Here is a 23,512-nt window from a genome sequence, read left to right on the forward strand (position 1 = left end):
ATGGACAATGGAGAATTGTCTTTATCTGGATTCTCACAGAATGACCACCAAACACACCTTCCAGAGGACACGGTGAGTATTTTATCAAAATATGACAGTAAACTCATGTAAAATCCTTTAAGAGATTTTTAAGAGACAGCCTGCCTTTAAGTGATTGGCGCTCCCCCTGCTGGTGGAAAGTGCAAATTGCATGGAATCCTCATTCAACGCTGATTTCCAATGCAGATTGCAGGTAAGTCCTCAGGCCTGATCAAAGTTTCATCCTGGCTGTGCAGGGGCCATTGGGCGCAGGGTAATAGCGAATCGCGCTATCACTGCCCAAAAACAGGCCCTATCCAATTTTCCCCCCAAGGTGTTTCCAAGCTGCTAAATGGAGAACGACACATGGGGGAAAAAGTTGCATAGGGCCTGTTTTTGTGCGGGGGTAGTGCGATCCGCTATTACCCCGCGCACAATGGCTCCTGCGCAGGCAGGACGAGACTTCCGTCAGGTCTGAGGACTTACCTGCAATCTGCATTGGAATTCAGCGTTGAACGAGGATTCCATGCAATTCAAGCTTTCCACCAGCAGGGCGAACTCCAATTGCTTCTAGGAAGGCTGTCTGTTAGAAAGTCTCTTAAAGGTAGCTGGAACCTGTTATTTGCTGAAAATTACAGTCTGCTGTCTGCACGGAGTTTGAACAGAGATCGGACATCACAGATGTAAAACACAGATGCAGGTCCCATCCTGATGTTTACACACGGATGAGTTATGTTAAAACATTGAATAAAGGTTGCGCACCACTAAATCCCACATCCTCCAACCTGCATGCCAGACCTCACCAATCTGCTGATCTGAGTTTGTACCAGGCCTGCAAAAGTGTGTGCACCAAGGTTCTCTGCTGATGCACTCGAGGCCTTGGTGCAAGAGATGGACAGAAGGAGGGGCTTCCTATATCTGCAGGGGGCAAGAGGCCCTCCAGACATATACCCAAAAGGCAGTGGGAGGCAGTAGGGGACAAAGTCAATCCAGGCGCACAGCATCATGAACATGGATGCAGTGCAGGAAGAAGTTCAGTCCTTTGACATGAGTGGTCAAGGTGAGTGAGGTCAACAGTCAAGTTGCGTCTCCTACCAACTGCGCCACTAGCCACATCCACTGCTCCACACACTGCACCCCTCACCCACGTACCAACAAACTCTTTCAATCAGTACTCAACTCTTCTAAGCAGATGCTTCCTCTCACCCTTACACATTACCACTGTTGCAAGCCGCCCACCCACAATTCACAGGCCACATACACTGGCAGCTATTCAACCATGACAGACACATCACCCAGACACACATCGCGCTTTCTTGCAGGCGAAGGTGGCGCATAATAAGAGGCAGCAAGTGGCAGTGGCATTTAGCCCCTCGTACCTGTTCCACCAGTCAATGAGATCATGGTGGACCTGTGACCTAACTCCATATACCCACCTAAGCCCCATATCCCTTAATACTCTTGGTTCACAGAAATCTATCAACCACAGATTTAACATTCACAATTGAGCTAGCATTAACTGCCGTTTGCTGAAGAGCGTTCCAAACTTTTCCCACCTTTTACATGTAGAAGCATTTCCTAACTTCACTCCTGCACGTCCTGGCTTTAATTGTTAGGCTATGTCCCCACGCCCTAGTATTCAGGTATAGGAGACCTCCAAAAACAGTTACAAATGTCTCGGCAGCCAGAAGCAATAATCCAGCCACTAACCTATAAATCCTGCATGGCTGCTTTAAATAGCTCTGGTGGGGGTCCTCCAGGCACTCTAAGACACGTTCAGATGGTCGGGGTTATGACTGTGTGTTGAGTTAAGTCCCAAAATGGTGTCTAACACTTTAAATCAGCATTGCACACCGATTGTATCTATTTTCTCCTTACTTTACACGCTTCCGGCATTCGTTATCTGCGCCTGCGCTAACTCCTATGCCAAAATGGCGTCCGGCGCATGTCACACTGGACATGTGCGTGCGCAGCCAAGATGCCATCTTGGCTCTTCGAGAGGCCGTGTTGCGCCAAAACAACAGGCATTACACGGCCCAATTTAGCGCCCATCAAATCTCCAGCTTACCTAAAGAGCGAATCCATCATCTGGTGAATACAGCCTGGACTGTATTCCACCTAATGTCACACAGATCCCCATTTGCAGCCTGGAAGGAGTTTATGGCATAAAAATTTCCAGAGGTTATTCAAGTCGTCCTTGGTGCATCGGAGTCTCCAGAGGCAAAACTCTTCACATGCCCTCACACGAGCTCTGGGCCTTTAGAACTATATAGGTGAATATTGCGGGATTGGTTCAGTCTTCTCCTATGAAGCCCTAATATCCTTTGCTCCCTTTTGGGATTCTTCCTCCCATTCCATAAAAATGGCAAAAATGGCTCCCCAATGGAAAACCCAGGGTGCAACATTATATTGAGGTTGTATTGTGGGTGGGGGTGTAAAATTTGTGAGGCACCAGAGAATCCCTCACTGGACCTCAGCTACTCCGTGGGGGAAAATAAAACAATTTAGTAAATGCTGCGCCATCATTCAAACTTCTCCAGGTTCAGAGCTCTTATCCATACAGCATTTCCTACAGGACCAGCTGATCCTGGTGAGCTACAACACCTGTTTTATATGGTCGTTTGTTAGACTGAGTGAAATGGGGTGGTAATGATGGGAATTTGGACTCATGACCCTCACCCTGTCATTACCATTCAGTTTTATTGGGCTGGATTTTGCTCTGAAAATAATGATGAGCCTAAAATCGCTCACCGTTATTTCAGTGTAAATGGTAGAGAAACTTCCGGCAACTGCACATGCGCGGCTAAAATCGGAAATCCAGAAGTTCCTCTCCCAGATGCCCTGCTGCTCCGCAAGCTGCACGGGAAGGACATCTCGTCGGCTGACTCACCGTCGATATGACTGCAACAGCACGAGGTTCCTTTCCTGCCTGATGGGAACGAAGTAATCTCGCCAGGAAAAGGCCATCGAGTTTTTTTAACTTCTAAGCAAAATTTTAGCGGCATGGTAAATCTTAATGAGTTGCAAACAACAGTTTTGAACTGAAAATTTACTTTTACAAATGCGGTGTCTCATTCCTTCACATTTTAATTATGAATGGACATTTAAAAAAATAATTTTAATTATTTTACTTTTCCTTTCTGTCTCTTTTATCTCTGTCTTTTAATTCATTATTTCTTACCTTCTCTTTATTTCACTTTTTGTAACTGATTTTACATTGAATTCACTGTTCTAACTTACACTTCCTGGTTCTGTGTCTGTGCTGTTTATTAACGTGCTTCAATCGGATTGGTTAAGGGGATACACAGCAGCTTGCCCTGTTCACACAGGTCCCAGATGCCCGGGAGAGGGCGCCGTGCTGGATTGAGGACCTGATAGGAGGAACATGCAGTGCAAAAGCAAGTCCAAGTCTAACGAACGGCAGGCGCCCTTCATTCGCCGCTCAGAGCAAAATCCATCCCAATATGAGCGCTGTAGAAGGGGCAGGTGCAGGAAGCACGGCCTGGACTTCCACCGGCAATTTCATTGGGGGCAAAACAGGTGGAAAACTGATGACATTGGGTCCCACCCAAAATCAAATCCAGGGAAAGGTCCAACACAGATATTATGGTCTGATCTAAAAATACTGAGGAAATTCAGAGCTGTGGTGATTTTTGATGTTCTAATAATCTCTTTATGCACTTTGACATTCTGTAGTTTTGACAGTAATGACCGATCCTCCATTCCCTCGAGCAAAATCAATGCAAGAAGTTTCTGCTGGGAGCACAGATTGTATTTTCACCCTCAGCACCGACCCCATAATGAATTTCCTGTAAACGACTTGACTGTGCTGAAATAGAGTATTTGCTTTGTGCCAGGCGCCATTTAAGACTCTCAAGTGCAATGAACTGGGGTATTGGGAGTAATGCAATCGGATAAGAGTCTGTATGTTCATTGTGACTGTTTTGTTTTGTATCCAGATGCTGAGTAAACTTATAATCTGCACTCACACTGTTCTGTCAATGACAATATTTAGTTCCTGTGTTAATGTGAAATGGACTGTTTAGTTGTTTAACATCCACTCCAAAACTGCATGAATAAACCTGGTCACTCTAACATCCATACAATCTTTTTTCAGCTTTCCTTTACTATTTTTTCCAGGTGCATTTCTTATTCCCTACACACTCATGCTGGCACTCGCTGGGATGCCAATGTTTTTCTTGGAATCTTCCTTTGGGCAGTTTGCCAGCCTCGGACAAGTTGCAGTGTGGAAAGCCGTGCCAATGCTGCAAGGTTAGTGTTTATTGAGCAACACAAGCTCGGCAACAGTTTAAATGAGTAATAGTGTTAAATTCATATTAATATACTGGTTATATTTTCCTTATCAGAGGGTGGTTTAAGTGAGCCTTGCTGAAGTACTGTTTATAATCTGATCTGTCGTACACTTTTACAAAGACAGAGACGGACAGTGAAGAGACAGAAACAGCGAGTGAAATGTTTTCTTTCCTCGTTCCAAATTTAATCAGATATTAGACCCAATACCTGGAGAACTCTCTATCTGTCATTCAGTTATTAACACTGATGTTGGTTTCATGTTTCATTTTTCTAAAAGTGATGTTGTTCAATTGAGATTGTGTTAGTTTTACTCGTTTTATTTAGGTGCAGCAACTGGGGGCTCATCAGGTCATTGAAAGGGATTTAAGGATGTGGATAAATACTTTCCATTGATTATAAAGTGGAGGAGGGAATTCAGTCTCTCCTGGTGCAGTGAGAAGCAGGATAAAAAATGCAAACAAATTGAGAGAGTTTTGAGAGAATGAATGGGACCTGATGTGCTGATTAGAATTAAAAAATAAAATAAATCACACGTGTAGCTCAACAGTGCAGCTTGTCCCAGGTAACAGTGAGGGCACTAGAGCAGTCCCGTGTCCTGAGACTAAGGAGGAAAACATCAGCCAAGGATCCTGTCACTGATTGCCAACTCCTGCTAAACAGAACACGTGTGGGTTATGAACATTGGGTGAGGACAGGACTGGGCCCAGCTGGGATGTCCCTCCCGGTTAATAGATAATGATGTTCACTGTTTAAGTTTGTCGAAAACTTAAACTTAATATTACTTATTCTATACAATGCATTAACATCCAAACACTTAATTCAGACAAGCGAGAATTTATTAAGAAGCTTGTACAAGTGGAAGAGTGCCTCAAACAATGGTTGAGGCTACGTCTTCGCTGAGTTCAAGAAACAGCTCACGTTTATACAGTTCAATAACAACGCCCACCTGGTCACAGAATATGGGCGTACACGTACATTCTTTATTGGTTCAGATAGTTGGTCAATCAAGTAGTGAGCCTGCCCCCCCCCCACCCCCGAACATCCATAGCCCTTTATTACTTTGGCACGTAGGCCTGAGCATTCTCATCCTCCCCACATTTCTGTCCTGGTTATCAGTAGGGCTGAAGTCAGTCTCAAGGCCACATGACCATTCAAGAAACTGTATTCTCATTATATTTTTTGTATTCAGCAATACCCTTATCTGCTAGGGGGGCCAGACGGTACTAAGCACCTGCTCAGCTAACTTAATTATCAACATACCAAGGCTTAAACGTAATTACACAATTGTGCTTCTATGTGTTTTTGTGAGAAACTATTATGTGAGGTTTAAATTGAATTAGCTAGTCAATTAATATGGTCAAATATCCATCATGCATTTCCACATTCGTGAGTTAAGTGTATTAGAGAGAGTTAATATGGTCAAGTATCTCTTTATGCATTTCCACATTCCCCCCTTTTGTCCTTTATAAAGGACAATATTCTAGTAGAGCATTATTCCAGCTAGACGTTCAAACTCTTCCTGCACCTCATCTTTTGCCATCCCTACTTGCACCATCAAATTTGTGGGTGCTATATGTGTACCCAGATTGGACATCATTACATAGCAACATTTGAATAAACAATAAGCTATAAGAATTATAACAACGAATATGACTAAACCTTGAACTAGAGAAGTCCCAATAGAACCCAGCCATCCTGTTGCCCAGCCCCAAAGAGTGAACGAAGGGGGCTGCTTGAGTTTCTCAATTTCCTTTTGGATGTGATTGACCAAATTAGTAATCTTCTCTGAACTATCAGGTACAACCTTCAGATCCAATTAGTGCGCATGTCCCCCTTTTTCTGCCAATAGGTAATCAAGGGCCATACGGTTCTGCAAGGTGACTGTTCGAATGGCTATCATCTCTGTGCTCATTTTCTTTAAGGCTTCTGCCGTATCGTTAGCAATCTCTTCCAAGATTTTGGCCAAATTAATAATTTCTCTGGTGACCTTACCCATTCCCCACCAAGGGAAAGCAATGGCCCAGAACCGGTCAGTGTCAGTAATTACCCTTTTTACTCGTTGCCAGGCGGGACATTGGGACAGGGACAATGAGTGTCGGACATATGGTATTACATATCCCAAGTAACATGATCCTAACCAATTTTGGGGCAACCATGGATACGCCTTGTGGCCACAAATAAAGTAAGTGCCATTGTACGCAGTCATTGCAGGAAAACTTTCTTCATGTATAAGGTCCGTGGAATTTTGGCCACCTGTGCAATGTTCCCATGTGATGCGGCTACCGTCGTTGTTTGTGGTCATATTCACATACTGAGTGAAATTACTCCATCCTACCGTATCTCCTTCTGTAGAGTTCTTACTCAAACATATTGTTCCATTAGGTCTTGATGTATTTGTGAGGATTAAAAACGGGGGTTTATGGGTCCGATCGTAATTGGATTGGTACCACCCCCGAAATTTGGTTTCACATTTTGTTGTGATTGTATACTCCTTCCATTGTTTTCTCACAAACATTGCCTTGCCTTACTCAGGAACAGACTCCTTCTAAACATTTCTCAAGTAAGCTGGGAATGTCCTTGGTCAGCTAAACCTATCCATGTTAGTTTGAAAAGGGCTAACATAGTCAAATATCCCATGGTGCTTTATATTTTGTTTCCAGCCTAACTAGACTGAATGGTACCTTTCAGACCGTTTTATACCGGTGAATTGGGGCCCACCCCTTTATATCCCTTAATCCAAATTTTATCCCTACAATATCCCCCTTTTTGGCTCTTGGCTAAGCCCAAGATAGCCAACCTTTATCCGTCACCCATGGTTGCCCATAGGTATGCCCCGCTCAGTGTTGCCCTCTTGCAAGCACCTAGACATCCCCTGGATATTTACATATGCAAGATGCTGTACCTCATCTTAACCAGGTTCCCTTCGTGTTGGCCACCAGTCCGGGTGGAAGAGAGGCAGAGCATCTGATAATCCTATCAAACTATGATTGTCTCCCCTTTTACATGCACCGTACCCCAGCGGGTGCTACTCCCGGTACCATTAAGATGTGTTCTTAGTTGAAATCACAGAGACAATGGGGACATTCTCACCCAGGCTCTGTTTTACTGCCTTTGCCAAACCCTTCATCCTCTGCTTACGACATTTATTACATGCCATGAAAATCAAGAAGCACATTACAACAAACTGCACTATGACAAATACATATGAAATTAATCTAATCCAAGGATGGATCTGTATATTCAGTCCCCAATTCCAGAGGTCATCCCACCAAGTGGTGACTTTAATTTGGTCAATGTCATGCTTAATGTTTTTATTGTTCTGTTGTAGGTTATAATAACCCTTCTGGGAGAGGCGTATCTCCATTCGCAATGCTTTCAAGGCAGGCAACAGAGGTATCAGATACCCAAATGTGTCCTGATATTCTTTTAAGTCCTTTTTGATATCCTCAGAAACTTGTAAGGTGGTGAGGTTATGCCGGTGTATCTCTACCAGTTCCTCGGGTCCAATCCGAACCGGGACTTCAGGAATGAAGCAGAACTCTGGACTTAAAATATCACAAGTTAGATTGGCATATTTAAACGTTTTCAAATTAGTTGTAACACAGTATTCGCCCTTTCCGGCATATGCCACTTGAGTGGGTTTTAGGTCCGCCCCCAGGGCCCCCATGGTACAGTTAATATCCTGATTGGTACCGGTATTGTTAAACCCACACTGTGCTTCTGGGCTGTGTCCAATACTGTGTGGACATAAAGTGATAGCACGTCTAGTAACACATCCCTCTAATTTTGTTCCAGCCAAATTCCCTTTAATTTTTACAGCATATGGTAACATATTGTGATGGGATATGTGCATTCCGTCCTTCATTACCCCAATATTCTGTACTTGGTACACCTCTCGTCCCTGGGTTTCGGGTGCCATCACTGGTATTACTAGTACCAACCCTAGGAGCCCTCCTCCGTCAGTTTTACACTCCACTTGAGTGGGGTACACCCGCACCATTGCCCTGAATTGGCAAGGGGTGATGTTCTTGTTTGCTAACAGCTGCTTGGAGGTACCACTTCCATCATGCCCACGGGTCAGGTTCACCCTCAGTTGTTGATTCGTTATCCATAAGGGTACTTCCCCTGCCTGTATCTGGGCTAGGTTCTCTCGTGTCTGTTCCACAATCCAGTTAACATATGTACTGCAGATGTCATTAGCAGCCGTCTGCTGAGATACGTTATATTCCTCTTTTATTAATTTATTAATGGTTTGGGTATGTGTTTCTAGCACTGTAGCTATCTTTTGCAAATGTAAACACCTTTTTTTTTCAGCTACTTGGCGATTTGGCTTCAAATTTTCTCCTCACACAGGTTTGACTGATATTTTGTCCTTCACTTCTCACATTTGTGGATTGCTTTACACTATATATTTTGCACACTATTTTTTGAAATTTATTTAATCATAGTGTTTTCTCCAATGTTTCTTATTGACCAACTTGTTTGCTTGCAGCTCCTTTATTTTCTTTTCAGACTCTGCTTTAGCTTTGCAAACAGCCTTTTCCCTAATCTTATCTTTCAGACGACAATTGAAAGCCAATATGATCATTATCGCCGTCCTTTTTTGTGTTTTCTTTTCATCCTGCGCCTGCTACCATCTAAACTGTCGACCAGAGTCGTCTTTTGGATCCCATCCCGCCTTCCTCATCCCTGGGATTTCCTTTTTGTATTCCTCATATACGTATCTTTCTAAACTTCCTTCCGGACCATAACCATCACCGGTCTCAGTGAGGGTTTCCTTTTTTGCTTACTTTTAGGCATCGTGTTTTATCTGCTTCTTATCTTATACTTTATTTTGTACACTCTCACTTTAAACTTTAAACAAACAAACACTTATACTCTATCAAGCACTTATTCTCTAATCAGACAAACACTTATACTTTGAATTGACGTAGGGTCGCTACTCCTTCGTCGGTACCAGACAAACACTCACACGTTGGACACCCCTTTACCCCTCCGGATCGTCACCCGGTATTGCGATTGGACATCATAATCAATACCTATCTTAACTATCGCAATTCTATACTGGATAATTCAGCCGATTGGACAAGACGTCATGTGTTCTCTACACCTACTTTAGGGTCCTGGCCTTCACGTGGGGTTAAAACCCTCTTAATAACCAGCTCAGGCTAGGTGCGTGAGAGAAACGTCTGCAATTGGTTGGATCAGCTGACTTACACAAGATTCTTGTATACCTTAACACTACGTGACATTAACACCAGTCTGCGTTTGTCGCCACTACAGACTTGTTCAAATTACAATTTCGCTCAGTTCCGAATATTAATTTTACTCTAAAAGTCTGTAACCTTGTTACCTTTTTTTCTCTGGCGCCTATCTAGCAGTGACCGTCTGTTGGCTCTATACAGCAACCTCAACGTCACTCTAGTTACTTTACCGGTTTCGCAGATCTACTCCGTTATTGTTCTCTCTCAGCCCGTTACTACAACACCGCAGCTGACAATATCGAGTAATCTGACAAGTTCCTTTTTTTCTCCCTTTTTTTTCTCCTTGTCCATACGAAACACATTTCCTATGATCGCCTTTCGATTCCGAAAGGCAAACAGAAGAATTAGTCACGTCAGTTAATGCATACATTTACTAATCGCAGTGCGTCTGCGGCTTGCACAGACAACCTGTGTCCGTACTTACCGGGGATCACAAGCGATCTCGGTGGAACCTCCAAGAAACTGTCGAAACTTAACACTATACCAATGCATTAACACCCAAGTCAGTAGTACAAAGAGAAATTTTTATTTTAACTTGTATACAAGGGAAGAGCACCTCATGACAATGGTTGAGGATACATCTTCGCTGAGTTCAAGAAACAGCTCACGTTTATACAGCTCAGTAACAACGCCCACCTGTCACAGAATATGGGCGTACACGTACATTCTTTATTGGCTCAGGTAGTTGGTCAATCAAGTAGTGAGCCTGCCCACTCCGAACGTCCATAGCCCTTTATTACTTTGGCACGTAGGCCTGAGCATTCCCATCCTCCCCACATTTCTGTCCTGGCTATCAGTAGGGCTGAAGTCAGTCTCAAGGCCACATGGCCTTTCAAGAAACTGTATTCTCATTATATTTTTGTAGTCAGCAATACCCTTATCTGCTAGGGGGGCCAGACGGTACTAAGCACCTGCTCAGCTAACTTAATTATCATCATACCAAGGCTTAAACGTAATTACACAATTGTGCTTCCCTGTGTGCTGTGGCTAACCTATTATGTGAGTTAATAAAGAGTTAATATGGCCAAGTATCCCTTCAATCACTTCCACATTAATATGGTCAAGTATCCCTTCATGCACTTCCACAGAGGGAGCAGAGGAGATTTACTAGAATGGTATCAGGGATGAGGGACTTCAATTATGTGGAGAGACTGGAGAAGTTGGGATTGTACTCCTTAGAATAGAAAAGGTTAAGGGCAGATTTAATAGAGGTAATCAAAATTATATGGGCTTTTGATAAAATAAATAGGAAGAAACTGTTTCCACTGGCAAGAGGGTCGGTAACCAGAGGATACAGATTTAAGGTAATTGGCAGAAGAACCAGAGGGGAGATGAAGAGAAATTTTTATGCCAAATGTTCAGGAATGCGTTGCCTGAAAGGGCGGTGGAAGCAGAATCAATAGTAACTTTCAAAAGGGATTTAGATAAATACTCGAAAGCAAAAAATTGCAGGTCTATATGCAAAAAGCAGGGGAGTGGGACTAATTGTGTAGTTCTTTAAAAGAGCTGACACAAGCATGATTGACCGAATGGCTTCCATCTCTTTTGTATAATTGTATGGAAATCTCTTAAATTCAATTAAATGATTCCTCGTGGTTCAGGCTCGAGCGTATTGTCCAAATGCAAGTTTATTACTCAGACACTAAGAGCATAATAACTATTACGGTTTTTCAATAAACTCATACAACCTGGTTTCCTGCAGACCCAAGGTGATCTGGCCTTGGCTTCTGTAGGTTGGACTTCCGACTGTCCTGTCAGCTTAACTCCAAAAAGCCTGCTGCTTGTTCTTATATCTTCCCCTTACATGCCCAAAACCTTTCCCTTTAATGTGAGTCATCTCACATGATGCCCTGAAAGTATATTGAAGTGAGGTCCCTCCAGACCTCGACATAATGGCCATGTTGACAGTTTAATCGCTAATCAGTTTAACTTGATGTCTCATGCCTGGCAATACAATGGGACAAGAGATGTCCTGGGCATCCCAGATAGATAATGTGATGACTGGCTGGCCTCCATTGTTCCATCGAGATGTGATTAACGTTGCTGGGACACAAAGCAAATTCTAACAATAATTCTAGGATTCTTGGATTCTTCTGGCTCAACTGTTGTGTGAACTCCAATTCTTTCCGAGTTAGCTGACGCTTAAGTTCTAGCTCTCTTTAATAACATCGGAACATAAAAAATGGGAGCAGGAGTAGGCCATACGGCCTGTTGAGCCTGTTCCATCATTCAATAGGATCTTGCCTGATCTTCGATCTCAACTCCACTTTCCCGCCTGATCCCCTTATCCCTTGATTCCCTTACAGTTCAAAAATCTATCGCTCTCAGCCTTGAGTATATTCAATGACTCAGCATCCATAGCTGTCTGGGGAAAAGAATTCCAGAGATTCACAGCCCTCTGAGTGAAGAAATTTCTCTTTATCTCAGTGCTAAACGGCCGACCCCTTGTCCTGAGACTATGCTCCCTAGTTCGAGACTGTCCAGCCAGGGGAAAATGCTTCTCAGCATCTACCCTGTCAAGCCCTCTCAGAATCTTTTCTGTTTCAATGAGATCACCTCCCATTCTTCTAAACTCCAGAGACTAAAGGCCCATTCTACTCAATCTCTCATCATAGGAGAACCCTCTCATCCCAGGAATCAATCTAGTGAATCTTCATTGCACCACCTCTAAGGCAAGTATGTCCTTCCTTAAGTAAGGAGACCAAAACTGTACACAATACTTCAGGTGTGGTCTCACTAAAGTCCTGTACAATTGCAGACAGACTTCCTTACACTTTTACTCCAAACCCCTTGCAATAAAGACCAACATACCATTTGCTTTCATAAGAACATGTCAACAAAGGAAATAGGAGCAGGAGTGGGCCATGTGGCCCCTCGAGCTTGTTCCGCCATTCAGTCAGATCATGGCTGATCTTCAACCTCAACTCTACTTTCCTGCCCTATCCCCATATCCCTTGATTCCCCTAGAGTCCAAAAATCTGTCTACCTCAGCTTTGAATATACTCAACGACTCAGCAGCCACAGCCCTCTGGGGTAGAGAATTCCAATGATTCATAACCCTCTGAGTGAAGAAAATCCTCCTCATCTCAGTCCTAAATGGCCGACCCCTTTATCCTGTGATCATGCCCCCTAGTCCTAGACCCTCCAGGAATGGGAAACAACCTCTCAACATCTATCCTGTCAAGCCCCCTCATAATCTTATATGTTTCAATTAGATCACCTCTCATTCTTCTAAATTCCAGAGAGTATAGGCCCATTCTACTCAACCTCGCCTCATAGGACAACTCTCTCATCGCAAGAATTAAATCTAGTGAACCTTCGCTGCACCACCTCTAAGGCAAGTATATCCTTCCTTAGATAAGGAGACTGAACTGTTTGCTGTACCTGAATGTTAAATTTCTGTGTTTCTTGTACAAGGACACCAAAATCCCTCTGAACACTAACATTTAATAGTTTCTCATCATTTAAAAAATATTCTGTTTTTCTATTCTTCCTACCAAAGTGAATAACCTCACATTATACTCCATCTGCCATTGATATAGATTGTAAATAGCTGAGGCCCCAGCACTGATCCTTGCAGCACCCCACCAGTTACAGCCTGCCAAACTGAAAATGACCCGTTTATTCCTACTCTCTGTTTTCTGTCCGTTAACCAGTCTATCGAATGTCTTTTGAAAATCCAAATATACTACGTCCACTGGTTCCCCTTTGTCTATCCTACTACTTACATCCTCAAAAAACTCGATTAGATTTGTCAAACACAATTTCTCTTTCATAAAACCATGTTGACTCTGCCTAATCATATTTTGATTTTCTAAGTGCCCTGTTACCATGTCCTTAATAATGGATTCCAGCATTTTCACGACGACCGATGACAGGCTAACTGGCCTGTAGTACCTTGTTTCTCTTTCCCTCCTTTCTTGAATAGAGGTGTTACATTTGCCAACTTCCAATCCACTGGGACTGTTCTAGAATCTAGGGAATTTTGGAAGATCACAACCAATGCATCCACTATCTCTGCAGCCACCCCTTTTTAGAACCCTAGGATGTAGGCCATCAGGTCCAGTGGATTTGTTGGCTTTTAGTCCCATTAATTTCTCCAGTACTCGTTCTTTATTTTAAGTTCTTCACTCTCATTAGCCTCTTGGTTCCCCACTATTTCTGGTATGTTTTTTGCATCTTCTACTGTGAAGACAAATACAAAATATTTGTTTTATGTCTCTGCCATTTCCTTATTCCCCATTATAATTTCTCCTGTCTCAACCTCTAAGGGACCCACATTTACTTTCGCTAATCTCTTCCTTTTTACAAACTTGTGGAAGTTCTTATAATCTGTTTTTATACTTCTTGCTAGTTTACTCTCATATTCAATTTTATCCCTCTTTATCAATTTCTTGGTCATCCTTTGCTGATTTCTGAAATCCTCCCAATCCTCAGGCTTACTACCTTTTTTGGCAACATTGTAAACTTCTTCTTTTAATCTAATACTATCCTTAATTTCTCTAGTTAGCCATGGTTGGATCATTTTTCCCATGGAATTTTTATTCTTCAAGGGAATGTATATTCCTTGAGAATTATGAATTATATCTTTAAATGTTCGCCATTACCCACCCCCCTCCCCCTCCCCCTCCCCCTCCCCCTCCCCCTCCTGTTCCATTTTGTCTGTCTTTTCTAAAAGTCAAGTACGCTGGAATAATTTGTTCCCAACCTTGGTCACCTTGCAATCACGTCTCAGTAGTGACTACAAGATCAAACCCATTTATCTCTATTTGTGCCATTAATTCACCTATCTTGTCATGAATGATTCATGCATTCAGATATTGGAACTTTAATTTTAACTTTATACTATTAAGTTCTGTAAAGTGGCACATCCTGAGATCAATTAGAGGGTAATTATTTCTCTGTAGATTGCAGGTGGTTGTGAATTCCTGGTGTTTCCACAAGGCCAGAAAAACCAGAAGGAAATAACTGGCTCTCTTCTCATCTTTATATGTTATATTTATCGAGATCGTTTTGCTAATATAACAAAAGCGTGACTTCTACAGTAAGATGGACTTGAAACAACCATATATATATAAAAAAATATAAGTTTAATACTTTGCATTAAACTGCTTGGCAATAAAGTGCAGCTGTCCTAATCTATGAAATAATTCTAGTGAACTGTGGGCACACAAATAACAGCAGAAATTACCATCCTGACCAAGTGCAACTAAACTAAATTGGTTTGTCCGACCAGTTGCACTCACGTGAAAGAATTTATTTCAAGTAAATAGTTTCTAATCTAAGCTCCTGTTCCTCATTCCATTTCAAGGTCTGGAGATCACCATGGCCTTTTCAGTACAATTCTCAACATCGCCTACAACTGCATCATCGGCTACAGTCTGTAATACTTCTTTATTTCAACAACAACAACAACTTGCATTTATATAGCACCTTTAATATAGTAAAACGTCCCAAGGCGCTTCACAGGAGCAATTTTCAAACAAAACTTGATACCGAGCCACATAAGGAGATATTAGGATAGGTGACCAAAAGCTTGCTTAAAGAGGTAGGTTTTAAGGAGCATCTTAAAGGAGGAGAGAGAGGTGGAGAGATTCATGGAAGGAATACCAGAGCTTAGGGCTAGGCAGCTGAAGGCACGGCTACCAATGGTGGAATGATTAAAATCGGGGATGCGTGAAAGGCAAGAATTGGAGGAGCGCAGAGATCTCGGAGGGTTGTAGGTCTGGAGGACGTTACAGAGATAGGGAAGGGTGAGGCCATGGAGGGATTTGAAAACAAGGATGAGAATTGTAACATCGAGGCGTTCCCAGACCGGGAGTCAATGTAGATCAGCGAGCACAGGAGTGATGGGAGAATGGGATTTGGTGCGAGTTAGGATACAGGCTGCAGAGTTTTGGATGAGCTCAAGTTTATGGAGGGTGGAAGATTGGAGGTCAGCCAGGAGAGCATTGGAATGGTCAAGTCTAGAGGTAACAAAAGCACGGATGAGGGTTTCAGCAGCAGATGAGCTGAGGCAGGGGTGGAGACAAGTGATATTACAGAGGTGGAAGTAGGCGGTCTTGGTGATGGAGCTTACTTCCAATCCCCCCTGCCGTGGGTAGACTGCTTCAGTTGGTGAAGTGCAGATGAAACATGCAGCAGGACTCCCAGTGGTACTGAGTTAACTCCTGGTTGGTAAAGTATAGACCTCTCGATGACCTGTCTGGTGGGTACCTGGACCTGGTTATACCTCTCCTCCACCTCGGTCTGTGGGATGCGAAAGGGTGTCATCAGCCATGGTCGCAGGGCGTAAGACTTGTCACTGATTGTCCGTTCTTCCACCGGGCGCCGAGCATATCTGCTATCACTGAATTACACACAATAAAAGCATTGTGACAGGATATGCAGCTAGGTGTCGCAGTCTATCTGCACATTGAGGGATGGGAAGCCCTTTCTGCTTACGTAGCTTTGTGTGTTCTGAAGGGGAGCCCTCAGTGCCATACACGTTCTGTTAATTGCTCCGAGCACTCTGGTAGCCAGCAATTCTGTAGAAGCTCAGTGCTGTCTCCCTTTCCTCCACTGCAGATATTCCAAATTTAATGAACTCCCCAGTCCTGTGGAACAGGGTGCTAGTCATCTGTCGAATGCTGTCCCTCAATGCCCCTTGACTGATCCGGTACTGGTCTCCCGTGGATGCCTGGAAGGATCCAGACCCATAAATGTTGAGGACTATGGTCACCTTCACTTCCACTGTGAGGGCTCTGCAGCACATGGATCGAGGCTTCAAGTCATCTCGGAGGATGGCCGATGGCCTCCGTTGTGAAGCGCCGACATCTCCTGGATTGTCAGTCGAGCCCTGTATACTCTCTGAGTGGGGTATTGGAGAATGCGATGCAATCTCCTCCTGTGATGCTTCACTCTTTGGGCCTCCTGTCTCTTGTTCTCTCCCTCCTCTTCATCCAATATAACAAAAAACAGGGGCATAGCCATAAAATGACCCGTCTTAATTTACTCAAGAATAGACTGTATAATGGCTTCCTGCAGCAACAAGACATGATGGTGGCTTCAATTCTCTTCCTGGTCTGTTGATCTGTGCTTGCTTCAGGTGACCATAGGTGCCTGTGTGCCTGAGAATCTCGAGACAATGTTAAGAGAGCCCCCCCCTCCCCCCGCTAAAAGGGCAATTGGAGAACGCTTACATTTGAGAGCTGGGGGCGTGGCCAGGATTGCGGGCGGAGATTTGTTCGGACACAGGGTTTGATGGATGGATGTAAAAGATTGAGGAGACTTGGGCGTATTGTATTTTTGCACATAATTTACTTACGCACAACATTCCATGATCTTTACTAATTCACATAATTTGTTTGTGCCCAGATTACATGTCTCTCTGGGCCCAAATGTGGAGGAAATTCCAGGCCAAGAAGTGTAAAGTTAGATCTGTGAAACAATTAACTCTGTGACCCATGCTGCACATGGATGTGAAAAAAGGGAGGCTGTAGGGTCATGGGTTACCATGGGGTCATGTGATAACACGGGGTCACATGATACTGAATGGTTCTGTGCTACCAGCGGGTCATGTGTTCCATATGGTTTGTGTTACAATTGGGGTCATGTGTTACAATCGGAGTCCATGTGTTACAATGGGGGTCATGTGTTACAATGGGGTCATACTGCCAATCTTCCGCTGAAGTTCTAGCAAACAACCAGGAGGCCCCCTGGAAAATCCACCACCACAATGTGTCTTGTTATATTGATGGCTTTCTGTGATAATCATGATTCATTGAAGGAACTGTTTATATTTAAAGCCTTAACCTGGTCTTGTGATCAGTAGCATTACAGAATGTGTCAAATAAAATCTGCCATTACAAGCAGAGTGACCACCACAGCTGGACTGTGCAGTGAGTGGAGTGTACAGACGGTACCTCTGTGTTCTGACCCATCTGTAGCCTCACCCATGTAATAAAAGGGACTGGACTGATTCAGTCAGAATAAAACAGTGACTCTGATTATATGACTACAAATAACAGCATCGTTCCCAATAAAATGTACTTCTAAACACATTCCACATTTTCTAGATCCACTCCACACTCTCACTCAGGAAGACGGGTATTTTGAAATAGTTAATACAACATGGCTGCAGGAAAACACTGAAACTTGCACAAATGGATCAGAAATCTACGTTCTTTACCAGGGTCCAAGTGAGCAATACTGGGAATAAGTAAATTGCTACAGATGTCTGCACCTATAACCTGCACAGCTGTACCTGTAGCTTCCTCTTGGGAAGGTTAGTTGATTGAATGTCCTTTTTAATAAGTGAAAAGCTATTTGATTTAGATAAAGGTAATATTTACATCATACGTCTGTTACAAAATAACATCTTAACAGGGGCTCTTTCATTAGTTAACAGTGCCCTGGTTTCTATCACTGTAGGTTTACTTTAACAATATGTATACAGTGAAACCTTTATTGAGCATTTTTTACTTTCTTGTTGTTCAAGGAAGAGATTCACCACTAGAACTCCTAAAAATTAAATGGTTCAAATTATCTTTGACTGATATCTCTTTCTCAGTTTTATTTTAGTTTAGGGATCAGGTACCATGATTAACAATATGAAGGAGATGAATTTATTGGGAGATACAGTGACTAACCCAAGTAGTTTTATCAGTGCTTCGTAAGGCAGTCAATGAAGCACAGTCAGGAACCCCTTCAAATCAGCTCTCTGGGGAATCTCATCAGCAGTCACTGTTTGAACAAAGCTTTATATTGAAAAAAATCAACACAAATAGACACGGTAAACAAAAGGATATCAAATTTAATCTCAATTCTTTGTAACAATTCACTTCTGAAATCAAAATTGATTCTCTTTAAATTGAATATATTTCAAATCCATTTATATTTGACGAAATACTCTTATGCATCTAATAGTGACTGTGTGTAATGAACTGTATCCTTACAATAGATGTTTTCTGCTGTCATTTTATTTAGTAAAATGGCTTTACGCCGAACAAGTTCAATGGATGAGACTGGCGAGATAGTCTGGTATTTAGCCCTCTGTCTGCTTCTGGCCTGGCTGATAGTTGGGACAGTGCTATCTAAAGGAATCAAATCTTCAGGAAAGGTAAAACAATTGGCAATGAATAGAATTAAAAGTCTGGTGACAAAGTACAGATTTCTGCAAGAATAAAACTAGAATTGATAAATCATTTGTGAAGTGGGCTGGTTTATCTCACAGGTGATGTTAACAGTGACTCTTTGGGGAGTGTGAGATCCATAATTCATGAGCACTGCAGGCCTGAGTGAGATCTGAAGATCTTTCTCCTGAGTGAAAGAACAGCAGCAATTCCCCCAAATCCCTGAAATGTACCCCTCATTCTAAGGGTTTCAGTTGCTACGACAGGACTTTGGGTGAATTTCCAATTACTCTGGGAGGCTGGGCAGGGCTGGCTAAGTGATTGAGCAGATTAGGGTCATGGTTTTATTTGAGTGAAATCAGATTTGTCTGGACATTAAGAATTGCCAAGAAACCTGTCGAGTAAATGTGATGTGTTAAATATATTCATCACACTATTCTCCTGTTTAAATGTGTTACTTCTGATAATATGAGATATAAATAAGTTGGAATAATAATCTTATTTAAATTCAGTAACAATATGCAGCTCAGTGTTAAATATACCCTTCGTGTAGTTATTACTCCTCCAATCGTCTTCTGCTTCATTTCTCTGCTTTGATTACAATCCTATTAATTAGCCATTCAATTGAATTCTATACTGTAAATGTTGTACCCAGCAATACAGGAAAATCCAACAAAGTACTCTCCATGGTCAGGTGGTTTATTTCTCTGCAACATTGCAGTGCCTGCTTGCAGCAAGACCTGAACAATATCCAGGCTTGGGCAGATATGTGGCAAGTAACATTTGCGCCAGACAATGACTATCTCCAACTATAAACTACTAACACGGGACGCAACCAACAGAGTACCCTTCGTCGTCCAGTACTTCCCCGGAGCAGAGAAACTACGCCATGTTCTCCGCAGCCTTCAACATGTCATCAATGATGACGAACACCTCGCTATGGCCATCCCCACACCTCCACTACTCGCCTTTAAACAGCCACCCAACCTCAAACAAACCATCGTTCGCAGCAAATTACCCAGTTTTCAGGAGAACAGCGTCCACGACACCACACAACCCTGCCACGGTAACCTCTGCAAGACATGCCAGATCATCAACACAGATACCGCCATCACACGAGAGGACACCACCCACCAGGTGCACGGTTCACACTCCTGTGACTCGGCCAACGTTGTCGACATCATACGTTGCAGGAAAGGATGCCCCAGAGCATGGTACATTGGCGAGACCATGCAGACGCTGCGACAACGGATGAACGGACACCGCGCAACAATCGCCAAACAGGAGGGTTCTCTCCCTGTCGGGGAACACTTCAGCAGTCATGGACATTCAGCCACCGACCTTCGGGTAAGCATACTCCAAGGCGGCCTTCGAGACTCACGACAACGCAAAATCGTTGAGCAGAAATTGATAGCCAAGTTCCGCACCCATGAGGACGGCCTCAACCGGGATCTTGGGTTCATGTCACACTACACGTAACCCCACCAGCGAACAAATGTTATCTGTTTTTAATATAACGGGTCATTGACTGTCTTCCTTCTCTCTCTCTCTTTTTTTTGGGGGTTTGTATATTCGGTGGCCTTTTAGGTGACACCTTTCTGTCTGCTCACTGTGATTGCCTTGGCAACGGGCAGTAATCACCAGGCATTGTTCTGTGATTTTCAAATGCGAAGGATTCGAAAATTTCATTTCCACACCGTTCACCTGACGAAGGAGGAAGCCTCCGAAAGCTTGTGGAATTTAAAATAAATTTGTTGGACTATAACTTGGTGTTGTAAAATTGTTTACAATTGTCAACCCCAGTCCATCACCGGCATCTCCACATCATATCTCCAACTAGAGAGAGACTAATTACCTCCCCTCGACATTCAATGGCATTACCATCACCGAATCCCCACCATCAACATCCTGGCAGTCACCATCCACCAGAAACTAAACTGGACCAGCCACATAAATACTGTGGCTACAAGTACAGGTCAGAGGTCTGCTGCGAGTGACTCACCTCCTAATTTCCTGACTTCCTGATTGAGTTCAATGCTGAGAAGTGTGAGGTCACTCCACTTTGGATCCGGGAAAGACAAATTGGAATAGTTTCATTATGGTGAGAAACTAGGAACAGTGGAGGAGCAAAGAAATGTAGGTGTCCCTGTACACAAATCATCAAAAGCTAATGTACAGGTGCAAAAAGCAATCAAAATGGCTTAAAGAATGGAATAGTAACATTAGGAACAGGTGTAGGCCATTCGGCCCCTCGGGCCTGCTCTGCCTCTCAATTAGATCATGGCTAATCTGCACCTCAACTCCAGTTTCCCACCCCTTCTCCATATCCCTTGACATCCTTACCTACCAAAAATCCATCCATCTCAGTCTTGAAAGCTCCAACTGTCCCAACGTCCACAGCCTTCTGGGGCAGAAAGTTCCAAAGCTCCAATACCCTTTGTACCAAAATGTGTCTCCTGACTTGGCTCCTGAAAGGCCTAGCTCTAATTTTAAAATTATGTCCCCTTGCTCTTGAGTCATCCACCAGAGGAAATTGTTTCTTCCCTTTTAAATCCTTTTAATATTTGAATCACCTCGATCAAATCACCCCTTAATCTCCTATTCTCAAGGGAATGCAAGCCAAAAGAGTTTTGAACATGCCGCCTTTTGATTTGATGTCAGACACACGACCATTGCACCACAAGTTGTAGGTTGTGGGCCTTTATCTCAAGGGGGTTGTAATATAAAAGTGAGGAAGTGATGCTTCAGTTGTACAGATTGTTGGTCAGACTCCATCTGGAGTATTATGTTCAGTTTTGGATACCTAACCTCAGGAAGGAAATATTGGCTTTGGAGTGGATGCAGCACAGGGTCATCAGACTGATACCAGGTCATAAAGGATTAGATTAAGAGTAGATGTTGTATACACATGTTTTAGATTCCCGTGGATGTGGGTGGTGGGCCAATTGAAACTTTCAAGACTGAAATCAGTAGATTTTATGTTAGGTAAAGGCATCAGGGATATAGAGCAAAGGCAGGTAAATGGGGTTGAGGTACAGATCAGCCATGTGGAAAAGGCTCAAGGGGCTGAATGGCCCACTCCTGTTCGTATGTTGCTATGCTTTTGTATTCTATTCCTCTACAAATGAACCCCAGTACTTTGGTTACACTGTTTATGGCCTTATCAATTTCAACACCATCCCTCAATTTCTGTGTCCAAATTGTTTATGTATGTGGTGAACAACTGTGGTCCCAGCACGGATCCCTGCGGGACACCACTTCCCACTTTCTGTCAGTCCGAGAAACCTCCCTTAATTCCCACCTCTGTTTTCTGTTTTGTAGCCATCTTTAAATCCATTCTGCTTCCTGGCCCTGACTCCACACACCCTAACCTTTGTCATGAGTTTCCTATATGGCACCTTATCGAAGATCTTCTAAAAGATCATCCACTGCATCTTATTTGTCTACTCTTTCTGTTACTATTAAACATGACCATCCTTTTAGAAATTCTTGCTGACTGTTTTTGTTATATTTGTAAGGGGTTGAATTGCATAACCCCTGAAAACGAGCATGGGTGTTGCAATGCAGGCTGCATGTTACATTCGTGCCTCCGATATTGCAAGTGGCTCACGCTTCTAAAAGGCAGCCTGCACCTATAAAGGGGAGGTGCATTATGGCTGCAAGAAGTGGTGGGAGTCGTTTGTGAAGTGATTCAACGCTGTAATACTTTGATTAATGGCTGCGTCTGCGAGACAGCATGTACCAAGGCTCTGATGATGCAATGGAGGCCTTGGGACAAGCAGTGGAGAGAAAGAGGGGTATCCTGTAACTGCAGGGGGGCAGGAGGCCCTCCAGACATATGCTCAAGAGGCAGTAGGAGGAAGTAGCGGAGGAGGTAAATGCCAGGAGCATAGCTCCAAGAACATGGATGCAGTGCAGGAAGAAGTTCAATGATTTAACACGAGTTGTCAAGGTGAGTGAGGTCAAGTTTCAAGTGGCATCTCCAACCAACTGCACTATTAGCATCATTCACTGCTCAATGCAATACACCCCCATCACCCACCTACCAACAATCTCTTTCAATCAGTGCTCAACCATTCAAATCATATGCTTTATCTCACCATCAAACACCTAGCACTGTTGCAAGCCGTCCACCCACAACTCACATGTCACACATACTAGCAGCTATTCAACCATGACAGCTACATTACCCAAACATCTTGCAGGGCACTCACTGACACACTTCCCTCTTTCTTGCAGGAGAAGGTGGCGCATAACAGGAGGCAGCAAGAAAGAACTGGAGTAGGACAAGTGTGCCTATACGTTTTAACCCCAATGGAAAAGACATTGCTGGCCATAATGGGAAGGACCATCACTGAGGCTGTGGCCACTGGCGGCGCTGGAGGGATCGATGATGAGGGTCTCTGCGTATCTAATCCTCCTTCTCGCTTCCCACTTCTCACTCACCGCATAATCTTTTCTGACTCATGTGCTGCAGATGGTGTAAGCACGCATGTCTTACTTTCTCCTCTCCCCTCACCAGAACTCAATCCTTGTGCCTTTGTCATTGCAGATACCCAAGAACTGGAACCTTCCCTGTCAGAGAAGGCAGAGGAAGAAGACAGTGATGATGAAGAGTCACCATCACTCAATCTTACAATCGCAGCCAACAACTCAAAGACTGATACTGTGCGTACTTTAAAGGCTCGGAAAGAGGAAGGATCTGCATGTGGTGAGACACCAGCCACAAGTGCGCAGGAGTCAGGGCAGGGGGGAAAGGATACCGCAAGCGCCATCTCGCTAGAGGGCGAGGTCACACACTAG

At 43.5% G+C, this 23,512-nt stretch overlaps 1 pseudogene; it reads left to right on the forward strand.

Moving 5' to 3' along the window:
• On the forward strand, positions 1-23,512 carry LOC137333189 (sodium- and chloride-dependent neutral and basic amino acid transporter B(0+)-like; annotated as a pseudogene).

This window comes from Heptranchias perlo, chromosome 15 (genome assembly GCF_035084215.1).
Source record: "Heptranchias perlo isolate sHepPer1 chromosome 15, sHepPer1.hap1, whole genome shotgun sequence".
In the NCBI taxonomy this organism is placed as follows: Eukaryota; Metazoa; Chordata; class Chondrichthyes; order Hexanchiformes; family Hexanchidae; genus Heptranchias; species Heptranchias perlo.